The following is a 19,843-nucleotide window of genomic DNA, read 5'->3' on the forward strand; positions in this document are numbered from 1 at the left end:
TTTCATTCTCATTAGTTTCCATGAATCTTTTTAATTCTTCTCTAATTTCCTGATTGACCCTGTCATCTTTTAGCAGGACGCTCTTTAACCTCCACGTGCTTGAATTTCTTCCAAATTTCTTCATGTGATTGAGTTCAGGTTTCAAAGCATTGTGGTCTGAATATATGCAGGGGAGAATCCCAGTCTTTTGATATTGGTTAAGACCTGATTTGTGACCCAGTATGTGGTCTATTCTGGAGAAAGTTCCATGTGCACTGGAGAAGAATGTGTATTCAGTTGCGTTTCGATGTAATTTCTGTAAATATCTGTGAAATCCATCTGGTTCAGTGTATCATTTAAAGCTCTTGTTTCTTTGGATATGTTGTGCTTAGAAAATCTGTCATTTGCGGAAAGCGCCATTTTGAAGTCTCCGAGTAAAAGTGTATTATTATCTAAGTATGTGTTTACTTTGGTTATTAATTGATTGGTATACTTGGCAGCTCCCACATTAGGGGCATAAGTATTCATGATTGTTAGGTCCTCTTGTTGGATAGATCCTTTAAGTATGGTATAGTGTTCCTCTTCATCTCTTACTACAGTCTTTGGGATAAACATTAATTTATCTGATATAAGGATGGCTACCCCCGCTTTCTTTTGAGGACCATTTGAATGATAAATGGTTCTCCAACCTTTCATTTTCAGGCTGTATGTGTCCTTAGGTCTAAAATGAGTCTCTTGTAGACAGCAAATAAATGGGTCTTGCTTTTTTATCCAGTTTGAAACCCTGCGTCTTTTGATGGGATCATTAAGTCATTCACATTCAGAGTTACTATTAAAAGATATGAATTTAGTGTCATCATGATACCTATTCAGTCTCTGTTTTTGTGGATTAGTTCTTTGGGCAACTTCTTTCTTTTACAGAGTCCCCCTTAGTATTTCTTGCAGAGCTGGTTTGGTGGTCTCATATTCTTTCAGTTTCTGCCCATCTTGGAATGTCTTTATCTCTCCTTTTATTCTGAATGAGAGCCTTGTTGGATAAAGTATTCTTGGCTGCATGTTTTTCTCATTTAGGACCCTGAATATATCCTGCCAGCCCTCTCTGGCCTTCCAGGTGTCTGTGGAGAGTTCTCCCCAGATAAGTTAGGGATCTTTTGTCTCTTGCTGCTTTAAGGATTTTCTCTTTATGTTTGTTGTTTGCAAGTTTCACTATTACATGTCTGAGGTGTTGAACTTGTTTTTTTTTTTTGGTTTTAGGGGAGGAATCTCTCTATCTCCTGGATCTGAATGCCTGTTTCCTTCCCTAAATTAGGGAAGTTTTCACCTATGATTTGTTCAAATATGCTTTCTGGTCCTTTGTCCTTGTAGGCGCCCTCTGGAACCCCAATTAAACGTCGATTTTTCTTCTGAGGCTGACATTTATTTCCCAATGTGGGGCCCAGGAAATTTAACAAATTTAACAAAATCCCCTACCCCTGGACAAACAGAGCAGGACTGACTCTGTTTTGTGGTGCACCTGCCTTGTGCTGACCTACTTATTACTTAGGGCACTGCCCCACCCTAGTCAAACACCAGGACACACCTTTTCTCCCTCCAAATGTTACAACGAACCCATGAGCAGGTGTGGCCTAAACTGAGGGCCCTCTATGAGACTCAGCCACCCCTGAACCCCCATCGATATCGGCCAGGTAACTGGGTATATGTGCGGAGATACCAACACCAGACACTTCAACCTCGCTGGAAGGGACCCTACCTAGTGATCTTGACCACTCCCACCGCTCTCAATGTCGACAGGATTACTCCCTGGGTCCACTACATACATGTCCGGCCAGCTGACCCACACACCATTCTCAAGGACTTTGTTACAGAATGGAAAAACCAACCAGACAAGGACAATCCCCTAAAGCTAAGACTGCGCCGTTCTCACTTATTTCCCACCTCCAAGACTCCCTAGTCTGAGGTTGTCCTTTGAAATAGAATGGGATTAGACTTAGTCTTTTTACAACAGAGGGTGAGGGGGTTATGTGCTGCCTTAAATGTAAACGAGAGCGAGAACAGCAACAAGGTTGGTGAAAATCCTGGTTTAATCATTCCCCTGGCTCACTCTGAGAGCAACCTGGACCCATGATTGGGTCCTGCATAGGATCCTCTGAAAAAGGGGGGAATGTGGGACCCAGGAAATTTAACAAAATCCCCTACCCCTGGAAAAACAGAGCAGGACTGACTCTGTTTTGTGCTGCACCTGCCTTGTGCTGACCTACTTATTACTTAGGGCACTGCCCCGCCCTAGTCAAAGACCAGGGCACACCCTAACCGGAAATCTGGCTCAGTGGACCATCATGACTGTGCAACTTTCTGCGTATCCCATTGGCCACTGGCCCCTATAAAGTTGCTAAGCCTCTTAGTCTCGGGGTCCAAGTCCCTGCTCCGCTGCGTCGGGTATACTTGGACCCAGGCTCAAGCTTGTAATAAACCCTCGTGTGTTTGCATCGGTGTAGGCTCCTTGGTGGTTTTTCGGATTCGTGATCTTGGGCACAACACCTTAAGCTTTCCTCATGGTCTTTGAATTGTTTTTCTCTTTTTCCCTAAGCTTCCTTCCTTGCCAATCAACTTGTCTTCTATACCACTCACTCTTTCTTTTACCTCATTAACCCTCGTCATGGGGGCAAATCACATCTCATAATAGTCGATTTTGTCCCTCAAAAGAGTAGTGGATCTCCAGTTTTGATTGCATCTCATTTAATTGATTTTTAATTTCCACCTGATTAGATCTAAATTCTGCAGTCATGAAGTCTCTTGAATCCTTTATGCTTTTTTCTAGAGCCACCAGTAGGTTTATAATTGTGCTTCTGAATTGGTTTTCTGATATCAAATTGTTATCCAAATTCTGTAGCTCTGTGGCAGAGAGTACTGTTTTTGATTCTTTCTTTTGTGGTGACTTCTTCTTTCTAGTCATTTTGCTCAGTGCAGAGTGGCTAAAAACGAGTTGTATTTGTTAGAAGCAGAAACTCTTCTCTCTGTAGCATTCCAGCTGTTCTTTCTTTAAATGTCAGGTCGAATTCGTATGTTTTCAGGATGATTTGAAAGTTATCTATGAAAAAAAAAGAAAGTTATCTATGGAAGTTGGTGGGGACAGGTGACTTGGGGACTCTACTCCTCTGCCATATGCCCTGCCCCCACCTCTCTTTCTCTTTCTGTCTGTTTCTGTCTCTTGCTCTCTCTCAAATAAGTAAGTAAATAAATAAATAAATAAGTCTTTAAGCAGATGCATAGGTAGCAGCAGCAGCAAAAGCATATTTTTAAAGATTTTATTTATTTATTCATGAAACACACATACACACACAGAGGCAGAGACACAGGCAGAGGAAGAAGCAGGCTCCATGCAGGAAGACTGACGTGGGATTCCATCCTGGGTCTCCAGGATCACGCCCTTGGCTGAAGGCAGCATTAACTGCTGAGCTACCCAGGCTGCCCAGCAAAAGCATTTGGTAGGGTCCTCACAAGCCAAATATTTTTAAGAATGTGAAGTCAGCATGCCACATAACAGCTCTTCGTCCATATAAGCCCCTGCCTGATGGGTATATGTATTGCAGGGCATTATTCTTTCCATTGAGTGCTCTATAGAATTGCAGCCAATGCCCGGTTAAGACACAAAAACCAATGGGTACAAGGCAAGTGACATTGCCTGGGTCTAGCATCTGTTAGGCTTATGTTGGACTGGGTCTAGCATCTGTCAAGCTTATGGTGGACTTGAGACACACAATGCAATCTGGGAAACACAGATATATCCAGAAGGAGACAATGACTTAGGGTCATTTTAAGGAGGACCCCGATCTCATAATTCGACCCCTAAATGCTAACTGTTGAAATTTCCAAATTAGGATAATTAAGTCAACAACAAAGGCTTGGTGGGACTCATCAAATGCAGAGCACAATAACACAGCTAAAACAGTAAGCTTCCAGTAGGCAGCAGCTCAATGGGCATCCTTTCACTGGGTAGCTGAGCCAGTTAGGAAGCTGAGGTTTGATGGTCATCATTGTCTAGACATCTTGCTTAATGTACCAATAGTTGTGCAAACCCACAGAGAGGTAGGTTACACTCCGTCCCCTCAAAATTTGGCTTATGGGATGCCTGGGTGCCTCAGTGGTTGAATGTCTGCCTTTGGCTCAGGGCATTGCCCTGGAATCCCTGGATCGAGTCTCATGTCCGGCTTCCCCCAAGGAGCTTGCTTCTCCTTCTGCCTATGCCTTTGGCTCTCTTTCTATGTCTTTCATGAATAAATAAATAAAATCTTTAAAAAATGGAAACTCAAAATTTGTTTTGCATGTCAAGACAGGAGATAGCACGCATGCTCCAAGAGTGTATTGACGGGTTTATCACACACACACTGAGGCTTTCTGGGATCAGGGCAGAATTTCCAAAATGGGAATTGAAATCTGTCAATAGTCAAACATTACAATGGAGTAAGAAAGGGGAACCTGGGTAGCTCAGTGTTTGAGTCTCTGCCTTCAGTTCAGGTGACCCCAATCCCTGGGGTCCTGGGATTGAATCCCACATTAGGCTCACTGCAGGGATCCTGCCTATCCCTTTGCCTATGTCTCTGCCTTTCTTTCTGTGTTTCTCATGAATAAATAAATAAAATATTTTAAGAAATGGAGTAAGACACTTCATTTCAGATATTTTCTTGACAAACTCTGAAGTGGGAGTGACTAGGGTTACTACACATTACAGATGAGAAAATAAGGCTTAGAGAAGTCAACACAGATGTTGTAAGTATCAACAATGGGATTTGGACACACATTTACTTTTTGTTAGTGACTGTGATATTGACTCATGCAAAGTAAAGTGGGGAACGTATGAACTAACAACAAGCTGATTTCCAAATTAAGGGAGCAGAGTATTCTTATCACGTCTGGATTCTTATAATTTAATGATGAATGCCGCACCAATTAAATGCAGTATATGATTACCTTTTAATTTTCAGGATGTTGCTGCTAGTATATTAACCCTGATTCCAATTGCACATAAAGCTCACCTTTATGTCAGTGCCTCATATTGCATTAATAATAACGTATGTTCTTGCCTGAGGACTCACATGTACCTCTCTTCCACTGGAGATGAAGCAACACTGGAGATGAAGGCTGAAGTTTGGTGTGTCTGTAAGCTATGGGATCTCATAGTCTTGTACCTGACTCGGGGTAATGACTCCCTGGGCACCATCAGTTATCACCAGCATCAGTGTTTTAGGCTGGTGCTTCACCTGCCATACTGGTACCCATCTGGGTCACCGACAGACCTCAGGATTCCCACTCCTCATCACTGGAATTGAGCTCATGCATGGCTTCAAGGGTAGTTTCCTAGCATAATGAGTTGTCCTGGCTAAGGTTCTCAATGGCAGATGTTGGCAGAACTTTCAGAATATTCTCTTGAGTGAACTCGAATAACTGTAGCCAAGGATGTGTCTGTTAGCCATGGTGTGGTGACCAGCTTGAGACCCAGGAGCCCTGTGTCTTTTGATACTGTGAGGATCATGAGCTTTGCCTTACCCAAGACCTCTTCTTTGTAATAGGGTGGAGAGGAATGGGACAGTGTCCTTAGGGAGTGAACTTTGCAGAAATTGAATATACATCCAACTGAGACTGCTTAAATCAGAGTTGACTGGGATGTCTGGGTGGCTCAGTTGGTTGAATGTCCGACGCCTGATTTTGGCTAAGGTCATTATCTCAGGGTCCTGGGATTGAGCCCTGCATCTGGGTCCACACTCAGCAGGGAGTGTGCTAGGGCTTCTCTCTCTCCCTCCCCCTCTGCCCCTCCCCACGCATGTGTTCTCTCTCTGTAAATAAATAAATCTTTTTAAAAAATCAAAGAATAGACCAAGAAGAATGCTGTAGCCTGAACACTCCCTATGTGCTGGACACTGTTCTGAGTGCTTTCATGTTACTTTATTAATCTTCACAAATCCCTAATGGAGGAGGTCTGATTGTCATCCACACTTTCAAAGGGGGGAAACTGTGGATCAGAGAAGCTAAAGGACTTGCCCAAGGTCACACAAACTTGGATTGGAAATCAAACCGCCTGTCCCCCGAGCTCCTAACCACTTCATGTAGCAGCATTTTACTACTGTGACCGAGCATCAATCCTTCTTGCAACTATCACCCAGCAGGATTGGGGGCCATCAGGTCAATTTATTTTGTGACAGCAGATAAAGATGCGACATTAGCTAGCTGTGTTTGACTTAGACCACAGGAGCTATTCTGAGTAGCCACATTTCCTCCAGGAGTAGGTCTGGATAAAAGAGCAAAAGAAAAAACAAAAATTTCCTTTCCTTTTGTCCTCCTCTTTTCTCTAAGTCCCAGAGCCTGATTGGTTAAGTGCCCAGAGGAGTCATGGTGACTCACAACGTTTCTCAGACTTTGTGACCACATGTAATGGCAAGATATGGGCACTGGTTACCACCACCTGGGTGACTTCTAGGTCAGGGCTAAATATGGTGAGTTGGAGAGAGGCACTGGAAGAGGTGGAAGCTGGTACAGATACTTGAGTACCATCTCCAGACCTGCTCCCTGCATGATTGACTGTCTTGTCCCAGACCTCTTCGTGAAATGATGCGAAATCTCTCCATTAGCACTTTCACTGTGGGGTTCACTGAAATGTCCTAACAGTGTTAATTGCATTTCAACAGGTCTACTGGGCAATGGTCAGTGACTCTGACCTTGAGATCCAATCACCCAGTGAAAACTGAAAAGGAACTCAGTCCCAGGTAGGATTCTCCACTCTCCCCCAAACTCTGGATCCAGTTGTGGCTGTGACTCTTAGAGTGCTGCTTTCTTTGTGTACCAGTTCACATAAAGGGCATGGGTAATTGCAGGAATTTCATGAGTAGTCTGATGGCTGTATCATTTTAAAAAATATTTTATTTATTTATTCACGAGACACACACACACACACACAGAGAGACAGAGAGAGAGAGAGAGAGAGGCAGAGACACAGGTAGAGGGAGAAGCAGGCTCCATGCAGGGAGCCCGATGTGGGACTCAATCCTGGGACTCCAGGATCATGCCCTGGGCCCAAGGCAGGGGCTAAATGCTGAGCCACCCAGGGACCCTCTGATGGCTGTATCATTGACATTAAAGTATGACCCACATGGTTGCCATCTAGAGGTAGGATATGGATTTTCACAGGATATTGGAGGACTGATGGGGAGGACGTTTTGTTTGCTATGGCACTACTCTTTTGAGGGACAAAATTGACTATTATGAGATGTGATTTGCCCCCACATTGGCTGCTCCACTCAGTCTCACATAACAACTGAGGACACTGAGGCACAGATGCCTGGAAGATGGCGCCAGTCACACACTCCTTTTCCTGAGTGTCAGGGAATGCTCAGTCATCCAGGTCTCTTCCCATCTCAGATAGAAACATGTAAAACCACAAAGGTACTGTGTTCTGTGATCAAAAGAGATAAACGGGTGAGAATTGTTTCCTTGGCTTTCACGAGGATCAAGCGGAAGCATCCTGAAGGGGTGGAAGGATGGGGCTCTGAAGCCAGACAAGTTGGGTTCATATCCTAGTTGTGTCACATGCTAGCTTATGTGAACTTGGGCCAGTGACATACCATCCCTGCGCCTCAGTTCCCTGCCCTGGATAAATGGGCATGACAGTGGCACCCACCAAAGGTGTGAGAAGTTAAACAAGCTATTGTGTAGGAGACCAGAGAGTGGGTGTCAGCACGTCCTCTCTCCCTCCTGAGTAAAGCTTCTCAAAGCTACAGACAAGGATGGAGAATCTTTCCGGGCTAGGTAAGCTCTCTTACCTTGAACTGCATTTACAGGTTGGTTCCCTGTTCCTTTGATTTGGGGTTTGGCACTTTTCTTCTGAACTCCAGTGCCTTTCCCTTGGAGGAGACAGGCAGAGCAAATGAATGTGGGCCAACCTTCCTGGGTGTTGGCACCTCTCTCTGTCTCAAATTTATGCTTCTGAGGAATCTTGTTTTACTTAAAGAATTTTGCAGAATTCACTTACACATATTTTTGCGTTCTTGTTGGAGAAAATACAAGAATTACATTTATAGAGATCAATTCATAAGCCCTCATTTACTCTGCTCCACCATTTTACACCCATTACACCAGAAGAACCAGCATTAGCAGTTTGCTGTAAACTTTTTAGATCTTTAAAAAAAATTAAATTAAATTAATTAACATATATTATTGGTTTCAGAGGTAGAGGTCAGTAATTCATCAGTTTTATATAATTTCCAGTGCTCATCAAATCACATGCCCTCCTTAATGTTCATCACCCAGTTACCCCCTCCACCGACCCCTTCCCCTCTAGTGACCCTCAGTTTGTTTTCTATGATTAAGAGTCTCTTATGGTTTGCGTCCCTCTCTGATTTCATCTTTTTTATTTTTTCCTCTCTTTCCCTATGATCCTCTGTTTTGTTTCATAAATTCCACATATAAGTGAGATCATATGATAATTATCTTTTTCTGATTGACTTATTTCACTTAGCATAATATTCTCTACTTCCATCCATGTTTCAAATGGCAAGATTTCATTTTTAAGGGCCGAGTAATATTTCATACACACACACACACACACACACACACACACACACCACTTCTTTATCCATTTATCTGTTGATGGACATCTGGGCTCTTTCCATAGTTTGGCTATTGTGGACATTGCTGCTATAAACATTGGGATGCAAGTACCCTTCGGATCACTACATTTGTATTTTTTGGGAAAATATCCAGTAGTGCAATTGCTGGGCTGTGGGGTAGCTCTATTTTCAACTTTTTGAGGAACCTCCTTACAGTTTTCCAGAGTGGCTATATCAGCTTGCATTCTCACCAACAGTATAAAAGTGTTCCCCTTTCTCCGCATCCTCAGCAATATCTGTTGTTTCCTGACATGTTAATTTTAGCCATTCTGACTGTCGTGAGGTAGTTCCATACAAATTTTAGGATTTTTTGGTCCAACTCTGTCAAATACATTGATGGTACTTTGATGGGAATTGCGTTGAGTGTATAGATCACTCTAGGTAACATAGAGATTTTAACAATTTTGGTTTTTTTTAAGACTTTATTTATGAGAGGCAGAGAGAGAGAGAGAGAGAGAGAGAGAGAGAGAGAGGCAGAGACACAGGCAGAGGGAGAAGCAGGCTCCATGCAGCGAGCCTGATGTGGGATTTGATCCTGGGTCTCCAGGATCATGCCGTGGGCTGAAGGCAGTGCTAAACTGCTGAGCCACCGGGATGCCCAACAGTTTTGTTCTTATAAATCCATGAGCATGGAACTTTTTCCTATTTCTTTGTGTCTTCCTCAATTCCTTTCATGAGTGTTCTATAGTTTTCTGAGTACAGAAACTTTGTCTCTTTGGTTAGGTTTACTCCTATCTTAAGGTTTTGGGTGCAATTATAAATGTGTTTGACTCCTTAATTTCTCTTTCTTTTGTCTCATTGTTAGTGTTTTTTTTAAATTTATTTTTATTTATTTATGATAGAGAGAGAGAGAGAGAGAGAGAGAGAGAGAGAGGCAGAGACACAGGCAGAGGGAGAAGCAGGCTCCATGCACCGGGAGCCTGACGTGGGATTCGATCCCGGGTCTCCAGGATCGCGCCCTGGGCCAAAGGCAGGCGCTAAACCGCTGCGCCACCCAGGGATCCCTCATTGTTAGTGTTAATGCAACTGATTTCTGTGCATTGATTTTATATCCTGCAACATTGCTGAATTCCTGTATGAGTTCTAGCACTTTAGGAGTGGAGTATTTTGGATTTTCTATATAAAGTATCATGTCATCTGCAAAGAGTTTGACTTCTTTGCCAATTCAGATGCCTTTTATTTCTTTTTGTTGTCTGATTGCTGAGGCTAGGGCTGTGTTGAACAGCAGTGGTGATAGTGGACATTCCTGCTGTGTTCCTGACCTTAGGGGAAACTCTCAGTTTTTCCCCAGTGAAAATGATATTCGCTGTTGGCTTTTGGTAAATGGCTTTTCTGATACTAACGTATGTTCCCTCTATCCCTACACTATGAAGAGTTTCAATCAAGAAATGATGTGATGCTTTGTCAAATGATTTTTCTGCATCTGTTTCAACTGCATCTGTTGAGAGGATCATGTGATTCTTGTCCTTTCTTTTACTAATGTAGTGTATCACATTGATTTGTGGATGTTGAACTATGCTTGTAGCCCAGGGATAAATCCCACCTGGTCGAGGTGAATAATCCATTTAATGTACTGTTGGATCCTATTAGCTAGTATTTTGGTGAGATTTTTGCATCCATGTTCATCAGGGATATTGGTCTGTAGTTCTTCTTTTTGGTGGGGTCTTTGGTTTGAGGATCAAGGTAATGCTGGCCTCATCGAAAGAGTTTGGAAGTTTTCCTTCCATTTCTGTTTTTTGAAATAGCTTCAGAAGAATAGGTATTAATTCTTCTTTATTTTTTTTTTTATTTTTTTAATTTTTTTTTTTAAATTTTTTTTTTTATTTATTTATGATAGTCACATAGAATGAGAGAGAGAGAGGCAGAGACACAGGCAGAGGGAGAAGCAGGCTCCATGCACCGGGAGCCTGATGTGGGATTCGATCCCGGGTCTCCAGGATCGCGCCCTGGGCCAAAGGCAGGCGCTAAACCGCTGCGCCACCCAGGGATCCCTTAATTCTTCTTTAAATGGTAAAATTCCTCTGGGAAGCCATCTGGCCCTGGGCTTTTGTTTGTTGGGAGATTTTTGATAACTGCTTCAATATCCTTGCTGGTTATGGGTCTGTTCACGTTTTCTCTTTCTTCCTGTTTTAGTTTTGATAGCTTATATGTCTCTAGGAATGCATCCATTTCTTCCAGATTGCCTATTGTTGGCATATAGTTGCTCATAATATGTTCTTTTAATTGTATTTCTTCAATGTTGGTTGTGCTCTCTCCTCTTTCATTCATGATTTTATTTATTTGGGTCTTTTCTCTTTTCTTTTTGATAAGTCTGGTCAGGGGTTTATCAATCTTATTAATTCTTTCAGAGAACCAGTGCTTAGTTTCATTCATCTGTTCTATTGTTCTTTTGTTTTCTATTTCATTGATTTCTGCTCCAATCATTATTTCTCTGTTCCTGCTGAGTTTAGGCTTTATTTGCTGTTCTTTCTCCAGCTCCTTTAGGTGTAAAGTTAGGTTGTGTATCTGAGACCTTTCCTGTTTCTTGAGAAAGCCTTGTAATGCTATAGGCTTCCCCCTTAGGAATGCCTTTGCTGCATCCCAAAGGTTTTGAATAGTTGTGTTTTCATTTTCATTTGTTTCCATGAATTTTTAAAATTCTTCTTTAATTTCCTGGTTGACCTATTAATTCTTTAGGAGGATGCTCTTTAGCCTCCATGTATTTGAGTTCTTCCCAAATTTCCTTTTGTGATTGAGTTCCAGTTTCAAAGCTTTGTGATCCAAAAATATGCAGGGAATGATACCAATTTTTTGGTACTGGTTGAGACCTGATTTGTGACCCGCTATGTGACCTATTCTAGAGAACGTTTCATGAACACTTGAGAAGAATGTGTATTGTGTTTCTTTAGTATGGAATGTTCTGAATATGTCTGTGAAGTCCATCTGGTCCAGTGTCATTCAAAGCCCTTGTTTCCTTGTTGATATTCTGCTTAGATGATCTGTCCATTGAAGTGAGTGGAGTATTAAAGTCCCCTACTATTATTGTATTATTATTGATGTTTCTTTAATTTTGTTATTAATTGGTTTATATAATCAGCTGCTCCCAAGTTAGGAACATAAATATTTGTAATTGTTAGATCTTCTTGTTGGAAAGATCTTTTAAGTATGATATAGTGTCCCTCTTCATCCTGTACTATAGTCTTTGGTTTAATATCTAATTTGTCTAATATGAGGATTGCTATCCCAGTTTTCTTTTGAGGTCCATTAGCACAATAAATTATTCTCCACTCCCTCACTTTCAATCTGGAGGTATCTTTGGGTCTAAAATGAGTCTTGCAGACAGCATATTGATGAGTCTTGCTCTTTTATCCAATCTGATATGTTGTGTCTTTTGATTGGGGCATTTTGCCCATTTACATTCATGGTAACTATTGAAATATATGAATTTACTGCCATTGTATTACCTATAAAATCACTGTTTCTGTATATTGTCTCTTTTCCTTCTTAGCCTATGTTACTTTTGGGCTCTATCTCCATTTAAAGGATCCCAGTTAATATTTCATGTAGGGTTGGTTTAGGGATCACAAATTCTTTTAGTTTCTGTTTGTCCTGGAAGCTTTTTAAAAAATATTTTATTTATTCATTTGAGAGAGAGGGAGGGAGAGCAGAAGGAAGGGAAGAAGCAGAGGGAGAAGCAGGCTCCCCAATGAGCAGGGAGCCTGATGCATGGGTCTTAATCCCAGAACTCTGGGATCAAGACCTGAACCTAAGGCAGATGCTTAACTGACTGAGCCATCCAGGCGCCCCTGTCCTGGGAGCTTTTTTATCTCTCCTATTTTGACTGACATCCTAGCTGGATAAAGTATTCTTCACTGCATAGTTTTCTCATTTAGCACACTGTATATATCAGGCCAGTCCTTTCTGGCCCACCAGGTCTCTGGGGTACGTCTCCTGCCAGTCTAATGTTTCTATCCTTGTAGGTTATGGATCCCTTGTTTAAGCTGTTATCAAGATGTTCTCTTTGTGTCTGAGATTTGCAAGTTTCACTAGTATATATTGGGGTGTTGACCTATTTTTATTGATTTTTAAAAATATTTTATTTATTTATTCATGAGAGACACACACAGAGAGAAGCAGAGACACAGGCAGAGGGAGAAGCAGGCTCCATGCAGGGAGTCTGATGTGGGACTCAATCCCAGGACTCTGGGGTCACACGCTGAGCCACAGGAAGATGCTCAACCACTGAGACACCCAAGCATCTCCTTTTTACTGATTTTGAGTGAGGTTCTCTGCCTCCTGGACCTGGATGCTTGTTTCCTTCCCTGGATTAGGGAAGTTCTCTGCTATAATTTGCTCCAATATACCTTTTGCCCCCCCCCTTCTTCTTCTGGGATCCCAATTATTCTAGTATTTTTTTACTCTATGGTATCACTTATCTCTCAAATTCTCCCCTTGTGAGCCAGTAGTTCTTTATCTTTCTTTTTCTCAGCTTCTTTATACTCCATCGTTTTGTCTTCTATATCACTAATTCTCTCTTCTGCCTCATTTATCCTAGCAGTTAGTCTCCATTTTTTAAAAGATTTTATTCATTTATTCATGAGAGACAGAGACAGAGAGAGAGGCAAAGACACATGCAGAGGGAGAAGCAGGCTCCATGCAGGCAGCCCGAGGTGGGACTCAATCCCAAGACTCCAGGATCATGCCCTGGGCCAAAGGCAGGCTCCGAACCGCTTAGCCACCCAGGGATCCTCTAGAGTACCCATCTTTTTATTGCATCTCATTAATAGCCTTTTGGTTTCAACTTGATTAGATTTTAGTTCTTTAATTTCTCCAGAAAAGGATTCTCTAGTGTCTTTCATGTTTTTTCAAGCCCACCTAATATTTCAGATCTTGTTCTTTGTTTTTACTTTTATCTGTTATAGATGACCCTGTGAAGAAAAAACAGAGGGCATAAGATACATACTGTTTTTCAAGTTTCTTTCTTCAGTTACCACTTCCTGGAGATAATTTCCATGTTGGTGCATAGAGGACCACTTTTACCATTCTTTAAAAATTTTATTTATTTATTTGAGTGAGAAAGAGAGATAATGAGAAAGGGGGAGGGGCAAAAGGAGAAGCAGACTCCCTGCTGAGTGGGAACCCAACGTGGGGCTCAACGTGGGGCTCGATTCCAGGATCCTGGGATCACGACCTAAGCTGAAGGCAGATGCCCAAGTGACTGAGCCATCCAGGGGCCTCCCTCTTACCCTTTTAAATAGCTGAATCTTATTTCATATTATTGAGATATAGAGCTTATTTACATAAGGAAATTTGAAAAATTGCCTGTGTCTACTTAAGTCAATGTCTCTGGAATAGCCAAGTCATTCACTTAGATGTTTTACCAAAAACTAAGGTTAGATATGAATTAAAGACATAAAAAAGATATTGCGTACTTCTCCAAGAATAAAATATGAAATAATGGAAATAACATATCCAGTTCACACTGGCCACAAAACACACATGTGAATTTCATATTTTATTTTATTTATTTTATTTTTTATATTATATACTTTTATTGGACTTTGAATTTCATATTTTATTATTGAATTTAATATTTTAAGACTTTATTTATTGTGAGAGAGTATGTGTAGGAGGAGGGGCAAAGGGAGAGGAAGAGGGACAAGTAGACTCCCCACTGAGTGGGAGTCTGATGTGGGGCTCAATACTAGGACACTGAGATCATAACCTAATCTGAAAACAGATGCTTAACTGACTAAGCCACCTAGGTGCCCCGTTTTTTTTTTTAATAGAGGGAAATATGCACGAAACTTTTTTTAATAAATTAATTTTTATTGCTGTTCAATTTACCAACATACAGAATAACACCCAGTGCTCATCCAGTCAAGTGTCCCCTCAGTGCCCGTCACCCATTCACCCCCACTTCCTGCCCTCCTCCCCTTCCACAACCCCCAGTTCGTTTCCCAGAGTTAGGAGTCTTTATGTTTTGTCTCCCTTTCTGATATTTCCCACACATTTCTTCTCCCTTCCCTTCTATTTCCTTTCACTATAATTCATATTCCCCAAATGAATGAGAACATACACTGTTTGTCCTTCTCCGATTGACTTACTTCACTCAGCACAATACCCTCCAGTTCCATCCACGTTGAAGCAAATGGTGGGTATTTGTCGTTTCTAATGGCTGAGTAATATTCCATTGGATACATAAACCACACCTTCTTTATCCATTCATCTTTCGTTGGACACCGAAGCTCCTTCCACAGTTTGGCTACTGTGGACATTGCTGCTAGAAACATCGGGGTGCAGGTGTGCCGGCGTTTCATTGCATCTGAATCTTTGGGGTAAATTCCTAACAGTGCAATTGCTGGGTCATAGGGCAGGTCTATATTTAACTCTTTGAGGAACCTCCACACAGTTTTCCAGAGTGGCTGCACCAGTTCACATTCCCACCAACAGTGTAAGAGGGTTCCGTTTTCTCCGCATCCTCTCCAACATTTGTTGTTACCTGCCTTGTTAATTTTCCCCATTCTCACTGGTGTGAGGTGGTATCTCATTGTGGTTTTGATTTGTATTTCCCTGATGGCAAGTGATGCAGAGCATTTTCTCATGTGCATGTTGGCCATGTCTATGTCTTCTTCTGTGAGATTTCTCTTCATGTCTTTTGCCCATTTAATGATTGGATTGTTTGTTTCTTTGGTGTTGAGTTAATAAGTTATTTATAGATTTTGGAAACTAGCCCTTTATCTGATATGTTATTTGCAAATATCTTCTCCCATTCTGTAGGTTGTCTTTGAGTTTTGTTGACTGTATCCTTTGCTGTGCAAAAGCTTCTTATCTTGATGAAGTCCCAATAGTTCATTTTTGCTTTTCTTTCTTTTGCCTTCGTGGATGTATCTTGCAAGAAGTTACTGTGGCCAAGTTCAAAAAGGGTGTTGCCTGTGTTCTCCTCTAGGATTTTGATGGAATCTTGTCTCACATTTAGATCTTTCATCCATTTTGAGTTTATCTTTGTGTATGGTGCAAGAGAGTGGTCTAGTTTCATTTTTCTGCATGTGGACGTCCAATTTTCCCAGCACCATTTATTGAAGAGACTGTCTTTCTTCCAGTGGATAGTCTTTCCTGCTCTGTCGAATATTAGTTGACCATAAAGTTGAGGGTCCACTTCTGGATTCTCTATTCTGTTCCATTGATCTATGTGTCTGTTTTTGTGCCAGTACCACACTGTCTTGATGACCACAGCTTTGTAGTACAACCTGAAATCTGGCATTGTGATGCCCCCAGATATGGTTTTATTTTTTAAAATTCCCCTGGCTATTCGGGGTCTTTTCTGATTCCACACAAATCTTAAAATAATTTGTTCTAACTCTCTGAAGAAAGTCCATGGTATTTTGATAGGGATTGCATTAAACGTGTAAATTGCCCTGGGTAACATTGACATTTTCACAATATTAATTCTGCAAATCCATGAGCATGGAATATTTTTCCATCTCTTTGTGTCTTCCTCAATTTCTTTCAGAAATGTTCTATAGTTTTTAGGGTATAGATCTTTTACCTCTTTGGTTAGGTTTATTCCTAGGTATCTTATGCTTTTGGGTGCAATTGTAAATGGGATTGACTCCTTAATTTCTCTTTCTTCAGTCTCATTGTTAGTGTATAGAAATGCCATTGATTTCTGGGCATTGATTTTGTATCCTGCCATACTGCCGAATTGCTGTATGAGTCTAGCAATCTCGGGATGGAGGCTTTTGGGTTTTCTATGTAGAGTATCATGTCATCGGCGAAGAGGGAGAGTTTGACTTCTTCTTTGCCAATTTGAATGCCTTTAATGTCTTTTTGTTGTCTGATTGCTGAGGCTAGGACTTCCAATACTATGTTGAATAGCAGTGGTGAGAGTGGACATCCCTGTCTTGTTCCTGATCTTAGGGGAAAGGCTCCCAGTGCTTCCCAAATGAGAAATATATTTTCTGTGGGCTTTTCGTAGATGGCTTTTAGGATGTTGAGGAATGTTCCCTCTATCCCTACACTCTGAAGAGTTTTGATCAGGAATGGATGCTGTATTTTGTCAAATGCTTTCTCTGCATCTAATGAGAGGATCATATGGTTCTTGGTTTTTCTCTTGCTGATATGATGAATCACATTGATTGTTTTACAAGTGTTGAACCAGCCTTGTGTCCCGGGGATAAGTCCTACTTGGTCATGGTGAATAATTTTCTTAATGTGTTGTTGGATCCTATTGGCTAGAATCTTGTTGAGAATTTTTGCATCCATGTTCATCAGGGATATTGGTCTGTAATTCTCCTTTTTGGTGGGGTCTTTGTCTGGTTTTGGAATTAAGGTGATGCTGGCCTCATAGAATGAATTTGGAAGTACTCCATCTCTTTCTATCTTTCCAAACAGCTTTAGTAGAATAGGTATGATTTCTTCCTTAAATGTTTGATAGAATTCCCCAGGGAAGCCATCCGGCCCTGGACTCTTGTATCTTGGGAGATTTTTGATGACTGCTTCAGTTTCCTCCCTGGTTATTGGCCTGTTCAGGTTTTCTATTTCTTCCTGTTCCAGTTTTGGTAGTTTGTGGCTTTCCAGGAATGCGTCCAATTCTTCTAGATTGCCTAATTTATTGGCGTAGAGCTGTTCATAATATGTTTTTAAAATCGTTTGTATTTCCTTGGTGTTGGTAGTGATCTCCTTTCTCATTCATGATTTTATTAATCTGAGTCTTCTCTCTCTTCTTTTTAATAAGGTTGGCTAACGGTTTATCTATCTTATTAATTCTTTCAAAGAACCAGCTCCTGGTTCTATTGATCTGTTCCACAGTTCTTCTGGTCTCAATTTCGTTGAGTTCTGCTCGAATTTTAATTAACTCTCTTCTTCTGCTGGGCATCGGGTCCATTTCCTGTTTTTTCTCTAGCTCCTTTATGTGTAAGGTTAGCTCTTGTATTTGAGTTCTTTCCAGTTTTTGAATGGATGCTTGTATTGTGATGTATTTCCCCCTCAGGACTGCTTTTGCTGCATCCCAAAGATTTTGAACAGTTGTATCTTCATTCTCATTAGTTTCCATGAATCTTTTTAATTCTTCCTTAATTTCCTGGTTGACCCTTTTATCTTTTAGCAGGATGGTCCTTAACCTCCACGTGTTTGATGACCTTCCAAACTTCTTGTTGTGATTTAGTTCTAATTTCAAGGCGTTATGGTCTGAGAATATGCAGGGGACGATCCCAATCTTTTGGTATCGGTTCAGACCCGATTTGTGACCCAGTATGTGGTCTATTCTGGAGAAAGTTCCATGTGCACTTGAGAAGAATGTGTATTCAGTTGAGTTTGGATGTAAAGTTCTGTAGATATCTGTGAAATCCATCTGGTCCAGTGTATCATTTAAAGCTCTCGTTTCTTTGGAAATGTTGTGCTTAGAAGACCTATCGAGGGTAGAAAGAGCTAGATTGAAGTCACCAAGTATAAGTGTATTATTATCTAAGTATTTCTCGACTTTGGTTAATAATTGGTTTAAGTATTTGGCAGCTCCCACATTCGGGGCATATACATTGAGGATTGTTAAGTCCTCTTGTTGGATAGTTCCTTTAAGTATGATATAGTGTCCCTCTTCATCTCTTACTAAAGTCTTCGGGGTAAATTTTAGTTTATCTGATATAAGGATGGCTACCCCTGCTTTCTTTTGAGAACCATTTGAATGGTAAATGGTTCTCCAACCTTTTATTTTCAGGTTGTAGGTGTCCTTGTGTCTAAAATGAGTCTCTTGTAGACAGCAAATAGATGGGTCCTGCTTTTTTATCCAGTCTGAAACCCTGCGCCTTTTGATGGGGTCATTGAGCCCGTTTACATTCAGAGTTACTATTGAAAGATATGAGTTTCATGTCATCATGGTATCTATTCAGTCCTTGTTTTTGTGGATTGTTCCACTGGACTTCTTCTTAAAGGGGAATTTTAAGAGTCCCCCTTAAAATTTCTTGCAGAGCTGGTTTGGAGGTCACATATTCTTTCAGTTCCTGCCTGTCTTGGAAGCTCTTTATCTCTCCTTCCATTTTGAATGAGAGCCTTGCTGGATAAAGTATTCTTGGTTGCATGTTCTTCTCATTTAGGACACTGAATATATCCTGCCAGCCCTTTCTGGAGAGGTCTGCTGTTACCCTAATATTCCTCCCCATGAAAGTCAGGGACTTCTTGTCCCTTGCTGCTTTAAGGATCTTCTCTTTATCTTTGGAATTTGCAAGCTTCACTATTAAATGTCGAGGTGTTGAACAGTTTTTATTGATTTTAGGGGGGGATCTCTCTATTTCCTGGATCTGAATGCCTGTTTCCCTTCCCAGATTGGGAAAGTTTTCAGCTAGGATTTGTTCAAATACATATTCTGGCCCTCTGGCCCTTTCGGCGCCCTCGGGAACCTCAATTAAACGTAGGTTTTTCTTCCTTAGGCTGTCATTTATTTCCCTTAATCTGTCTTCATGGTCTTTTATTTGTCTCTTTTTTCCTCAGTTTCCCTCTTTGCCATTAACTTTTCTTCTATGTCACTCATTGGTTCTTCCACCTCGTTAACCCTCGTCGTTAGGACTTCTAGTTTGGATTGCATCTCATTCAATTGATTTTTATTTCTGCCTGATTGGATCTAAATTCTGCAGTCATGAAGTCTCGTGAGTCCTTAATGCTTTTTTCTAGAGCCACCAGTAGCTGTAGAATAGTGCTTCTGAATTGGCTTTCTGACATTGAATTGTAATCCAGATTTTGTAACTCTGTGGGAGAGAGGACTGTTTCTGATTCTTTCTTTTGAGGTGAGGTTTTCCTTCTAGTCATTTTGCTCAGTGCAGAGTGGCCGAAAACAAGTCGTATTGGGAAAAGGAGAAAAAGAGAGAGAAAGAAAGAGAAAGAGAAAAAGAAAAAAGAAAAAGAAGAAAAGAAAAAAGAGAAGAAAAAGAGAAAGAAAAAGAAAGAAAGGGGAAAAAGGGGGGGAAGCAATCAGAAATCAAAAAGAAGAAAAAAAAAAGAAAAAAAAAACAAAAACACGGGGGAGTATCTTCTGATTCTGTATACTTTAAGTCCCTTGACTTCCCCTGGAACTGGTCGTCTAGCTGGTCTTCTGGGGGAGGGGCCTGCTGTGCTGATTTTCAGGTGTTAGCACTTGGGGGAGCTGCTCTGCCCCCTGCCTGGTGCAGGGCTCAGTGGGAGTTGTTTACTCCGTGAGGCCCCAGGAGGAACAGCTGGCTATGGCAGCTCTGGAAACC

At 41.2% G+C, this 19,843-nt stretch overlaps 1 protein-coding gene across 7 annotated transcripts in view; it reads left to right on the top strand.

Annotated features, from left to right (window-relative positions):
• Nucleotides 1–19,843, top strand: part of ZNF75D (zinc finger protein 75D) — a 67,038-nt gene that overhangs the window by 44,291 nt on the left and 2,904 nt on the right. For all 7 annotated transcript variants that reach the window (XM_055337767.1, XM_055337770.1, XM_055337771.1 and 4 more), the window contains one exon: nucleotides 6,660–6,737. The gene's annotated coding sequence lies outside the window, so the exon portion shown is untranslated. The remainder of the gene's footprint in view (nucleotides 1–6,659; nucleotides 6,738–19,843) is intronic.

Source organism: Nyctereutes procyonoides, unplaced genomic scaffold (genome assembly GCF_905146905.1).
Source record: "Nyctereutes procyonoides isolate TBG_1078 unplaced genomic scaffold, NYPRO_anot_genome, whole genome shotgun sequence".
In the NCBI taxonomy this organism is placed as follows: Eukaryota; Metazoa; Chordata; class Mammalia; order Carnivora; family Canidae; genus Nyctereutes; species Nyctereutes procyonoides.